At 46.9% G+C, this 12,740-nt stretch overlaps 1 protein-coding gene across 2 annotated transcripts in view; it reads right to left on the bottom strand.

Moving 5' to 3' along the window:
* Positions 1-12,740, bottom strand: part of LOC117507080 (growth/differentiation factor 11-like) — a 243,627-nt gene that overhangs the window by 93,565 nt on the left and 137,322 nt on the right. The gene's annotated exons all lie outside the window — the stretch shown is intronic.

The following is a 12,740-nucleotide window of genomic DNA, read 5'->3' as shown; positions in this document are numbered from 1 at the left end:
TTGGGGGTATGGGGGCGGAGCCCCCCCAGCAGCTGAAAGGTTTTTGCTATGCTGATGCTTCCCTGAAACATTTACTCAAAATAAAGTCTGAGGGACCTAAATGACATGGTGAGATGCTGATGAGCTTCGTTCGTTCATGTCCGCGACATATGCATATTATAATAATACGAGCGAAGTGTCACGCAACAGTGCAAAGCTCGCTCATGGTACAGAGTTCCAAACATGAAGTGCCAAATTTTGAGTCCACAGTGAAACAGGAAATGTCAAATGTCAAACACTTCCTGGATTGACAGACGAGATATCATGGGATATTGCGGGAATTGAGTGGCAAGTAGAGACTGAAACAGGAAATGCCAAATTTGAGTCCACAGTGAAACAGGAAATGTCAAATGTTGAACAATTTCTGGCATGGGTGGAGCTAGAGCGGAGGCCAGTGTTGCACTGGACTCCTCTGAAATCTCAATGGACACAGATGAATGACATGTCACGGCACCATACGTCTGGTTGAAAAGAGCTGCATTTTGAAATCAGGGACACATATTGACTTCTATGCCCCTCCTGTACAGTAATGTGTGCTGTATACCACAAAAAGTTCTAATCTACCTTAGTAGAAGAAAAAAAATGTTTGACTCGTGGACTGCTAATGACACCAAAGTTATATTGTGAGCAAATGACGGTATTTTATGCCAGAAATGAGGTCCAGGTTGTTAAAAGCGGCATTTCTCCTTTAATTCAAGTTGCCTTATATATGCACGTGTCTCCAGTGATTTTTAAATGAGCTGGCAGCTGTTGATTCATGAGATATAACGTGAAGACGCTCAGGCTGAAAGAAATACAGGTAATTTACTCCTCCTCTGTTCTGTATGAAACCTGTGTAACCTCTTAATTTTGCTCTCTGAAGGACTTATTTTTAAATAACCTCTTAATTTTGCTGTTTGAGTGACACACCAGTGACACAACTTTAGAACAATACATTTTTTTCAACTTTTTCAATTTACTTTAATTTATATAGCGCCAAATCACAACAGAGTTGCCTCAAGGTGCTTCACACAAGTACGGTCTAACCTTAATAACCCCCAGAGCAGCAATGGTAAGGAAAAACTCCCTCTGAGGAAGAAACCTCAAGCAGACTCAAAGGGGTGACCCTCTGCTTGGGCCATGCTACAGACATAAATTACAGAACAATTCACAAAACGAATATACAGGAAATGCTGTTGGTGTACAGGACAGGAGTCTCACCAACACAAATACAACTCCCATCTCTGGATGGAGCTGCACCTTAAACATAGAGAAAAAAAACAGAATCAGGCATCAGAAAGACAAGAAATACTGTATAATTTGCCAGCATGAATCAACAAGAAAAGCAGAAGAAATACTAAGGTGATCGCCGGCCACTAGCCCTAAGCTTCACTAAAAGACCCAGAATTTAGGTAACGTTGAGGCCATGGCACGCTCTGTTTCCTAATAAAATGAATTAAAAGAGCAAAAAGTGTAAAACAAAACTATACCAGTATGCTAGCCATACGAAAGGGAAAATAAGTGCGTCTTAAGTCTGGACTTGAAAGTCTCCACAGAATCTGACTGTTTAATTGATGCAGGGAGATCATTCCACAGAACAGGGGCACAATAAGAGAAAGCTCTATGACCTGCAGACTTCGCATTCACCCTAGGGACACAAAATAGTCCTGCACCCTGATAACGCAAAGCCTGGGCCAGTACAGGTGCCAGTCCATGAATAATTTTATAGACTCGTAGCAGAACCTTAAAATCTGATCTCACTGGGACAGGAAGCCAGTGAAGGGATGCCAAAATGGGTGTAATGTGGTTGAACTTTCTGCTTCGTGTCAAAAGTCTGGCTGCAGCATTTTGAACCAATTGGAGAGCCCTAACGCTGGACTGCTGTAAACCAGAAAATAGAACATTGCAGTAGTCCAATCTAGAAGAGATAAACGCATGGATCAGGGTCTCAGTATCAGCCATAGACAGGATGGGACAAATCTTCACTATATTTCGCAGGTGGAAGAAAACAGTCCTCGTAATATTTCTAATGTGGAGGTCAAAGGACAATGTAGGATCAAAAATGACCCTAATGTTCCTCTCTTTGTCAGTGTGATGTATGACACACGAACCTAGGCTGAGCGTTAACTGGTCAAATTGATGCCGATGTCTCACTGGACCAAGAACCATCATTTCAATCTTATCAGAGTTTAAAAGTAGGACGTTTATAGACATCCAACTTCTCACTGATGCAAGATAAATAAATCTTAAGTTATCGTCCTTAAACTCAAACTGAAGCTAATCTCTACAACTTGATCTAAATTACTTAAAATTTTAAATACAGCTTCCTGATGAACTGGTGTAGAGGAGCATTTTCTTGTAGCTGATAGTTCAGCTACAATTTGCCAGAAAGTACATCTGAGATACAAGCCTAGATTTGTATTTCTTCATAATTGATGCAAATAAAGTCCAAGACATATTCAGTGACTGGATCCGAATCACCTCCAAAATTGAATGGAGTCTATCTGTGGTGAAAATTTCGTCAAAATCCATGCAGTAGTTTTGACATAATCCTGCTAACAGTAAGACAGACAGACAGACATACAGACAGACAAATAAATAAATAAACAAGAGCAATCAGAGACTTCTGACGTCCGCTCATCCAGATCACCTCCAAAGTTCAGTGGAGTCTTCCATGCCCTAATATCTATCTGTGGTGCAAATTTGGACAAAATCCATGAAGTAGTTTTAATGTAATCTTTCAAAGCCTACATAAAGTGAAATCTTGATCTAGAATCTGGAGCTGGATCACATCAAAAATTCAGTGGAGTCTTCCATGCCCTAAATCTATCTGTTGTGCAAATTTGGTGAGAATCTGTGAAGTAGGTTTTGAAGTAATCCCTCAAAGCCTATATAAAGTGAAATCTTGATCCAGAATCTGGATCCGGATCACCTCCAAAATTTTATGGAGTCTTCCATGCCCGAATATCTATTTGTGGTGAAATTTTGTCAAAATCCAGCAGTAGTTTTGACATAATCCTGCTAACAGACAGACAGATAGACGGACAGACAAATACATAAACAAGAGCAATCAGAGATTTCTGATGTTCGCCAATCCAGATCTGGCTCACATCCAAAATTCAGTGGAGTCTTCAGTAGTTTTGACGTAATCCTGCTAACAGTAATCCTTCAAATCCTGTTGTGTGGGCCGCTGAAGAGGAGGTACTGCTGGCCCACAACCACCAGAGGGCACCCTGCCTGGAGTGAGGGCTCCAGGCACAAGAGGGCGCCGCCGCCTCACAGGAGCAGCCGGGGTGACAGCTGTCACTTATTACCTGTGACAGCTGTCACCAATCATCTGATCTTCAATCGTATATCAGCAGGACGACATCTCCACTTCTTTAGGTCACTTTGAGTACCTGGTCATGCCCCCACGACGTTCCAAGCCTTGGTTAACGACGTCTTGCGGGACTTCCTGCACCGATTCGTCTTCGTATATCTGGACGATATTCTCATCTTTTCTCCGGATCCTGAGACCCATGTCCAGCATGTACGTCAGGTCCTGCAGCGGTTGTTAGAGAACCGACTGTTTGTGAAGGGCGAGAAGTGCGAGTTTCACCGCACGTCTTTGTCCTTCCTGGGGTTTATAATCTCCTCCAACTCCGTCGCCCCTGATCCGGCCAAGGTTGCGGCGGTGAGAGATTGGCCCCAACCAACAAGCCGTAGGAAGCTGCAACAGTTCCTCGGCTTCGCTAATTTCTATAGGAGGTTCATTAAGGGCTACAGTCAGGTAGTTAGCCCCCTGACAGCCCTGACCTCTCCAAAAGTCCCCTTCACCTGGTCGGATCGGTGCGAAGCCGCATTCAAGGAGTTGAAACGAAGGTTCTCTACTGCGCCAGTTTTGGTGCAGCCCGACCCTAGCCGCCAGTTCATGGTTGAAGTGGATGCCTCTGACTCAGGGATAGGAGCCGTGCTGTCCCAGAGCGGAGAGACCGATAAGGTCCTTCAACCGTGTGCCTATTTTTCCCGCAGGTTGACCCCGGCTGAACGGAACTATGACGTCGGCAATCAAGAACTCCTTGCGGTGAAAGAGGCTCTTGAAGAGTGGAGACATCTGTTGGAGGGAACGTCCGTGCCATTCACGGTTTTCACTGACCACCGGAACCTGGAGTATATCAGGACCGCCAAGCGGCTGAACCCCAGGCAAGCCCGCTGGTCACTGTTCTTCGGCCGTTTTGACTTTTGGATCACCTACCGCCCTGGGACCAAGAACCAGAGATCGGATGCCTTGTCCCGGGTGCATGAAGACGAAGTCAAAACTGAGTTGTCGGATCCACCGGAACCTATCATCCCGGAGTCCGCTATCCTGGCCATCCTCACCTGGGACGTGGAGAAGACCGTCCGGGAGGCCCTGGCACGGAGCCCGGACCCCGGAACCGGGCCGAAGAACAAACTTTACGTCCCACCAGAGGCCAGGGCTGCAGTCTTGGACTTCTGTCACGGCTCCAAGTTCTCCAGTCATCCGGGGGTGCGAAGAACCGTGGCAGTTGTCCGGCAGCGCTTCTGGTGGGCGTCCCTGGAGGCCGACGTTCGGGATTATATCCAGGCCTGCACCACCTGCGCCAGGGGCAAGGCTGACCACCGCAGGGCACCGGGACTGCTCCAGCCGCTGCCTGTGCCTCATCGCCCCTGGTCTCACATCGGCCTGGATTTTGTCACGGGCCTCCCGCCGTCCCAGGGCAACACCGCCACCCTCACGATAGTGGACCGATTCTCCAAGGCGGCCCACTTCGTGGCCCTCCCGAAGCTCCCGACTACCCAGGAGACAGCAGACCTCCTGGTCCACCACGTCGTCCGGCTGCATGGGATTCCAACAGACATCGTCTCCGATCGCGGTCCCCAGTTCTCCTCGCAAGTCTGGAGGAGCTTCTGCCGGGAACTGGGGGCCACGGTGAGTCTCTCGTCCGGGTATCATCCTCAGACCAATGGGCAGGCAGAACGGGCCAATCAGGAGGTGGAACAGGCCCTGCGCTGCGTGACGGCCGCGCACCCGGCGGCCTGGAGTACCCATTTGGCCTGGATCGAGTATGCCCATAACAGCCAGGTGTCTTCTGCCACCGGCCTCTCCCCTTTTGAGGTGTGTCTGGGGTACCAGCCCTCGTTGTTTCCGGTGGTCGAGGGAGAGGTCGGTGTGCCCTCGGTCCAGGTCCACCTGCGGAAGTGCCGTCGGGTGTGGCGCGCCGCCCGTTCTGCTTTGCTGAAGGCCCGGACGAGGGCAAAAGCCCATGCAGACCGCCGGCGGACCCTGGCCCCTGCATATCGGCCAGGGCAGGAGGTGTGGTTGTCGACAAAAGACATTCCCCTCAAAGTGGACTCCCCAAAACTGCAGGACCATTACATCGGTCCCTTCAAGATACTCAAGGTCATCAGTCCAGCCGCAGTGCGGCTTCAGCTTCCGGCCTCACTGCGGCTCCATCCTGTTTTCCATGTGTCCCGGATAAAACCGCATCACACCTCACCCCTCTGTGCTCTGGGTCCGGCACCACCTCCTGCCCGGGTCATCGATGGTGGGCCGGCTTGGTCTGTGCGCCGGCTCTTGGATGTCCGTAGGATGGGCCGGGGCTTCCAGTATTTGGTGGACTGGGAGGGGTACGGACCCGAAGAACGCTCCTGGGTGAAGAGGAGCTTCATCCTAGACCCGGCCCTCCTGGCCGATTTCTACCGCCGCCACCCGGACAAGCCTGGTCGGGCGCCAGGAGGCGCCCGTTGAGGGGGGGGTCCTGTTGTGTGGGCCGCTGAAGAGGAGGTACTGCTGGCCCACAACCACCAGAGGGCACCCTGCCTGGAGTGCGGGCTCCAGGCACAAGAGGGCGCCGCCGCCTCACAGAGCAGCCGGGTGACAGCTGTCACTTATTACCTGTGACAGCTGTCACCAATCATCTGATCTTCAATCGTATATCAGCAGGACGACATCTCCACTTCTTTGCCGAGATATCGCTATGCTTAGGAGGTAACGAGCTCAGCCAATCAAGTTGTCTTTTCGACAGAAGAATATTGTTGCTTTGTGTTTTTTGACAGCAGACTTTTTGACGAGAGGTGGAGGTGGATTTCCCACCATACGTGTTGCTGGGTATAAACACACCTACATCTAACTGTTTTTGTTCCTCGCCAGCAGTACCAGATCCTACAAGCGGAGGCAGTGGCCACCGGGAGTTCGGGACTTGGCGCTCCAGTATTCCCGGGGTTCGGTGGCGGAGGAAATCGTGTGGTTCCGGTTCTGCTTTGGACAGACGTCTCTTATCTTCGAGCCTGCCCACATGACACGTTCTGTAAATTGACTTCATTGCATACTATTGTGACCTGCCGTGTTTGTTGTGCTCATTCACAACAGTAAAGTGTTGCTATTTGACTTCCTCCATTGTCCGTTCATTTGCGCCCCCTGTTGTGGGTCCGTGTTCCTACACTTTCACAACAAATCCTATACAAAGTGAAACTTGATCCAGAATCCGGATCCAGATGCAGATCAACTCCAAAATTTAATGGGTTCTTTCATGGCCTAATACCTATCTGTGATGCAAATTTAGTCAAAATCTGTGCAGTAGTTTTGACGTAATCCTGCTCACAGACAGACAGACAGACAAATAAATGCAGGTTTATTTAATAAACGCAGGTTTATTTGTCTTTACTATTTGTCCTTGGCGGACGTAATAAATTGAAGTCCCCCCTTGTAGATGGAAGTATCTTTCTTCAATTACAGTCAAACTGTCAACTCTAAAGTTAACTCTGAAGTCAGTACTATATGACATGTAAATAAATGCAATCCACAACAATGAAACATGAAATTCCAAATATCACTTTTACAAGATATCAGACTGGAATTATTTTCCTTCATTTGGCCTTCCTTGTTTACAAACATCACTGACAGATGGAAGGGACAGGGTGATTCCTATATCTTCTTATTCTTCTTTCAGCTGTTCCAGTTTGGGGCCACTACAGCAGGTCAACCATTTCCATCTCACTTTGTCCTCTGCATTTTCCTCTGTTACGCCAACCACCTGCATGTCCTTCCTCAGCACATCCATAAAACTCCTCTTTGGCCTCCCTCTTCTCCTCCTGCCTGGTGGCTCCATCTTCAGCATCCTTCTCCCTATATACCCTGGGTCCCACCTCTGCATATGTCCAAACCATCTCAATTTTCCCTTGGTAATGCTGCATTTACACATAGGCAGGACATGTTATGAATATCATATTTGTGCCATTCTTGGCACATTCCTGACATTCTTAACGTGACTTAACGCATCTGAATAGGTTTCTTAATAGTGTGTGTTGGTGCGTGATATTCGTGATTTTCGTGGACCATGTTTTTGGCTGTCAAAAAAAATCTTCCACGAACGTCTCCCTCATTTCGCCTCATATCGTGGAGGTCGCAACTGAGCATGTTGATCCGTCTTGATTAGTGGTGATCCTTAATAGAGCATGACAGCGTTCTTCTCTGATGTGCACACAATTAAACCCTGCTGCACCGCATTCAGTTCATTACTGCAGTATGTTGAAGAAGGACAGTGACGCCAAGTCGGCTAAAAGTTTCGTTCCAATGCTCCTCAGCCCGCTCCTGCAGGTGTTCCACCTGTTGCTGCTGCTTTGCCTGATGTTTGGGAAAACGCATGAGACGAGAGCTGCGTGGAGCCACACGTATGGCTCTCTCCATTTCCTCCTCCTATCTGTGCCACTCCATGACACAGAGCCCAACTAAGCATGCAGTCACAAAGTTCATCTGCTGTGGATTTTGAGGAGCAAACTGGAGCAATCTGAATTGTTCAGGAGCTGATGGGTGAATATGGGGGTGTGTGTGAGAAGACAATTCACCTCATTCACAATGCGACAGAACGTTATTCTTGATCGTGCATAATGGTTCCTGATAATTTGCCAGCAACACGTGCCATTAATCGTAAGGCATAGTAACAGGTTGCAGCAGTTTCTGAGGAGATCTGATGCCTCTACCTCAAATCATCATATTTGTGATCAGCGGCCAATGTACGAGGGCTGTCAATAAAGTATAGGTCCTTTTTATTTTTTTCAAAAACTATATGGATTTCATTCATATATTTTTACGTCAGACATGCTTGAACCCTCGTGCGCATGCGTGAGTTTTCCACGCCTGTCGGTGACGTCATTCGCCTGTGAGCACTCCTTGTGGGAGGAGTCGTCCAGCCCCTCATCGGAATTCCTTTGTCTGAGAAGTTGCTGAGAGACTGGCGCTTTGTTTGATCAAAATTTTTTCTAAACCTGTGAGACACATCGAAGTGGACACGGTTCGAAAAATTAAGCTGGTTTTCGGTGAAAATGTTAACGGCTGATGAGAGATTTTGAGGTGATACTGTCGCTTTAAGGACTTCCCACGGAGCGAGACGTCGTGCAGCACTCCCAGGCGCCGTCGTCAGCTTGTTTCAAGCTGAAAACCTCCACATTTCAGGCTCTATTGATCCAGGACGTCGTGAGAGAACAGAGAAGTTTCAGAAGAAGTTGGTTTCAGCATTTTATCCGGATATTCCACTGTTAAAGGAGATTTTTTTAATGAAAGACGTGCGGACGGGTCTGCGCGTCGGGATGCAGCCGGCGCGGTGCGGCAGCACAGGAAAAACACCTCCGTGTTGATAACCATTTGTAAAATCCAGGCGGCTTTTGATGGCTTTCAGTGGAGTGAGTATATGAGAACTTGTTTAACAGCTGGACATGTTCCAACTTGTCCTTAAGGCTTCCAACGGAGGTGTTTTTCCTGTGGCGGAGCATCGCGGCGGCTGCGAGCCGACGCTGCAATCCGCCCGCACGTCTTTCATTAAAAAAATCTCCTTTAACAGTGGAATATCTGCATAAAATGCTGAAACCAACTTCTTCTGAAACTTCTCTGTTCGCCAGTCTCTCAGCAACTTCTCAGACAAAGGAATTCCGACGAGGGGCTGGACGACTCCTCCCACAAGGAGTGCTCACAGGCGAATGACGTCACCAACAGGCGTGGAAAAACTCACGCATGCGCACGAGGGTTCAAGCATGTCTGACGTAAAAACATATGAATGAAATCCATATAGTTTTTGAAAAAAATAAAAAGGACCTATACTTTATTGACAGACCTTGTATACTTCATGGCATTCATGACTTGTCATCGTTATGTGTAAACGGAACATAAGACAAAAGTTAGTTGTGAATACCTTTTATCTTACCAAGGGAAAATTCTAAGAAATGTCTTACAATTCGAGGAATTCAAAGATTTTTCTTAGAATGACGTCACAAAGAGCTACTCAGTGTTGCCTCTCAGACTTTGTCTCCAAATCGTCCGACCTTGAGCTGTCCCTCTGATATGTTCATTCCTAATCCTTTCTGTCCTTGTCATTCCCAATGAAACTGCAGCATCTTCAGCTCTGTGACCTCCAGCTCTGCCTCCTGTCTTTTTGTTAGTGCCACAGTCTCTAAGCCTTACAACATAGCTGGTCTCACCACTGTCTTGTAAACTTCCCCTAAACTCTTGCAGATATCCTGCCACTTTTCTCCACCCAGTCCACCCTGCCGGCACTCTCTTCTTCACCTTTCTACCACAGCCTCTCTTACTTTGGATAGTTGACTCCAACTATTCAAACTCATCTACCTTAATCACCTCTACTCCTTCTAACCACACTATTCTGCTGGACTCCATCTCATTTACACACATGTACTCAGTCCTGTTTCTACTGACTTTCATTCCCCGTCTCCAGAGCATACCTCCATGTTTCCAGCATAGTCTCAACCTGCTCTCGACTCTCACTACAAATCACAGTATCATCAGCAAACATTATAATCCATGAAGACTCTTGTCTGATCTTGTCCGTCAACCTGTCCATCACCACTGTGAACAAGAAAGGGCTCAGAGCCAATCCTTGGTGTAATCTCACCTCCACCTTGAATGCATCTGTCATTCCTACTGTGCATCTCACTGCTGTCACACTGTCCTTGTACATATCTTGTACCACCCTCATATACTTCTCTGTCACTCTAGACTTTCTCAAGCAACAACTCTTCTTTGGGCACCCTGCCATAAACTTTCTCTAAATGCACAAACGCACAATGCAACTCCCTCTGGCCTTCTCTATACTTCTTCATCAGCATTCTCAGAGCAAACATTGCATCTGTAGTACTCTTTCTTGGCATAAAACCATATTGCTGTTCACAGATGTTAACCTCCTTTTGAAGCCTAGCTTCTACTACTCATTCCAATAACATCAAGCTGTGGCTGATCAGCTTTATGCGTGTGTAATTACTGCTATTCTGCATATCATCCTTGTTCTTAAAAATGGGAAAGAGCACACTTCTTTTGCATTCTTCAGGAATCCTCTTATTTTCCAAAATTTTATGAAACAATCTTGTTAGAAACTCCACTGTCATCTCCACTGACATTTTCAAGCCTCCACCGGAATGTCATCTGGACCAACTGATGCCAATGTCTCGCTGGACCAGGGACCATCATTTCAGTGTTGTCCAAGTTTAGAAGTAAGAAATTGCTGGACATTCTTCTTTTTACTGACACAAAGCAATCCTCTAAAGACTTTATGTGGACGAGATTACTAGCAGTTATCGGCATGTACAACAAAGTATCATCAGTAATGAAAGGTAATCCCAAAACATTGCAATATGTCCCCAAGGGGTGCTATATAAAGGGAGAAAAGCAGGGGGCCTAAGACAGGCTCCTGTGGAACCCCATATTTCATGTCATCAAGGTTAGAGGTTGTGGTGTTGTACAAGACACAGTGAGAAGGACTGGTTAGGTATGATGTCTACCATGCAAGGACATTCCCAGTAATCCCAAAATGATCCTCCATCCTATCAAGTAGAATATAATGATCCACCGTATCAAATGCAGCGTTAAGATCTAACAGCACCAGAACCGTAGTGGTGTTTGAATTCATTGCAAGTAGAATATCATTTACCACTTTAGTGAGAGCTGTCTCCACGGAATGATATGTTCTAAATGCAGACTGCAGTGGCTCAAAGAGATTATTCTTAGTAAGGTGGTCCACTAGCTGCTATGAAACCACTTTTGCCAGAATTTTGTAACAAAATGATAGATTTGATATCGGCCTATAATTTTTCAATACACTAAGGTCAAGATTAGATTTCTTAAGTAATGGTTTAATCACTGCAGATTTGAAACATTTAGGAACAGATTCAGAGGTTAATGAGAGATTAATAATTTCCAGCACAGTTGGCCCAAGAATGGGCCACAGGTCCTTAAACAGTTTTGTTGGTATCGGATCTGTCAGGATTTCCCCAGGACACTGGTTTTTACTCTATTGTTTTACCAGTGTAATGTGTTTGTTTCTCCACCAGATGGCACCCTCAGTTTTGTTTTCACACCTGGATCAGATGAGTGACTGATTATTGATAGATTATTTAAACCCTGACTTTCTGCTCATGAACTGCCAGAGACTTGTCGTTTGTTTGTTGTTTGTCACCTTGCATTCCTCGTTTTGCCTCGCTGGCTTTCAGAGCCTTGTTTTGTGATCCAGACAGATACCAGGAAGACCAAACCTGATTGCCGCCCCATGACCCAGACTGCGTCTTCCAGCTGTGTGCTCAAGACGCTGAAGCTTCCCACAGCTTATGCTCAGGTAACTCTGGCCTCCCCCTCTAGGGCCCGTATTAGAGCGAACTGTCTTTTCCTGGTGTTCCAGGCAATTCCAGGACGGCTCCCAAGCAGACCGGGATCCTGGCTCTGACTACCTGACAGCTACGTCACGTTGGGAACTCCTCAGCTCTCAGCGTAGAGCGCGTCTCAACTACATGCCAGTTAAGTTCCCCTCGTCTCAGTGAGATCCCGTTCTTACTCATTCCTGTGCTATGATAAAGAACTGTGCCAAGAACTCTCCCTAAGAACTGCGTGAACTCTGATATCAAACCATTGAGAACCCAGCTGTATCAAGTCCTGCTTAATTTGAACTGCATTACAACACGCAGCACTTGACCTCTGACCTTTGGGTATAAGAGGACAAGTTGGGACATGCCTATCTCGGCTTTCAGTGCTTACCAGTCGAGTGAGTATAAGAGAAATTGTGGAGAGCTGAGCTTGTCCTCTGGCATTCTGAAACGGAGGTGTTCCTTTGTCTCACTTCATCAGCGAATCGGTTGTGATACGCGAAGCCTCAGCGCAGCTTTCCATGACAAAATCTCTTGTTAAAAGTGAAATCTGCTGGAAAATGGCTGATGTCCAGCTCGTGTGATAACCAGAGAAATTGCACACGACGGTCCCGGCTCCACATAGCCATCCGTTTAGAAATGATGTCGTGGTTTCTGCCTCTCGATGGCAACTCGGAGCGCGGCGCGCCGTGCGCCATTGTGGGCCGTCCTTAAAGCTGTAGTAACACTCCTTATTCTCTATGAAGCCCGTAAAATTTTCACCGAAAGCCAGATAAATTTTTCGAATGGTTTCCAGCTTCCTGTCTCGAACAGTTTCTGAAAAAATTCTGATGGAAAAAAAGCCCAAATCATTCCGCCATTTCCTCGCAATGAAACAACAACGAGAGGGGTGGCCCAGTGCTCACTCAAAGCCTGCCCACAGGCGAATGATGCAACCGACAGGCGTGGAAAAACTCACGCGTGCGCACGAAGGTTCAAGCTTGGCTGACGTAAAAACATATGAATCAAATCCATATAGCTTTTGAAAAAAATAAAAAGGTACAATACTTTTCTATCAGACCTCGTACATAGTATCCTGGGCA

The sequence above is a fragment of the Thalassophryne amazonica genome, chromosome 3 (assembly GCF_902500255.1).
Source record: "Thalassophryne amazonica chromosome 3, fThaAma1.1, whole genome shotgun sequence".
Classification (NCBI taxonomy): domain Eukaryota; kingdom Metazoa; phylum Chordata; class Actinopteri; order Batrachoidiformes; family Batrachoididae; genus Thalassophryne; species Thalassophryne amazonica.
The sequence above is the reverse complement of the archived record's forward strand: the minus strand, read 5'-3'. Positions and strand labels throughout refer to the sequence as shown.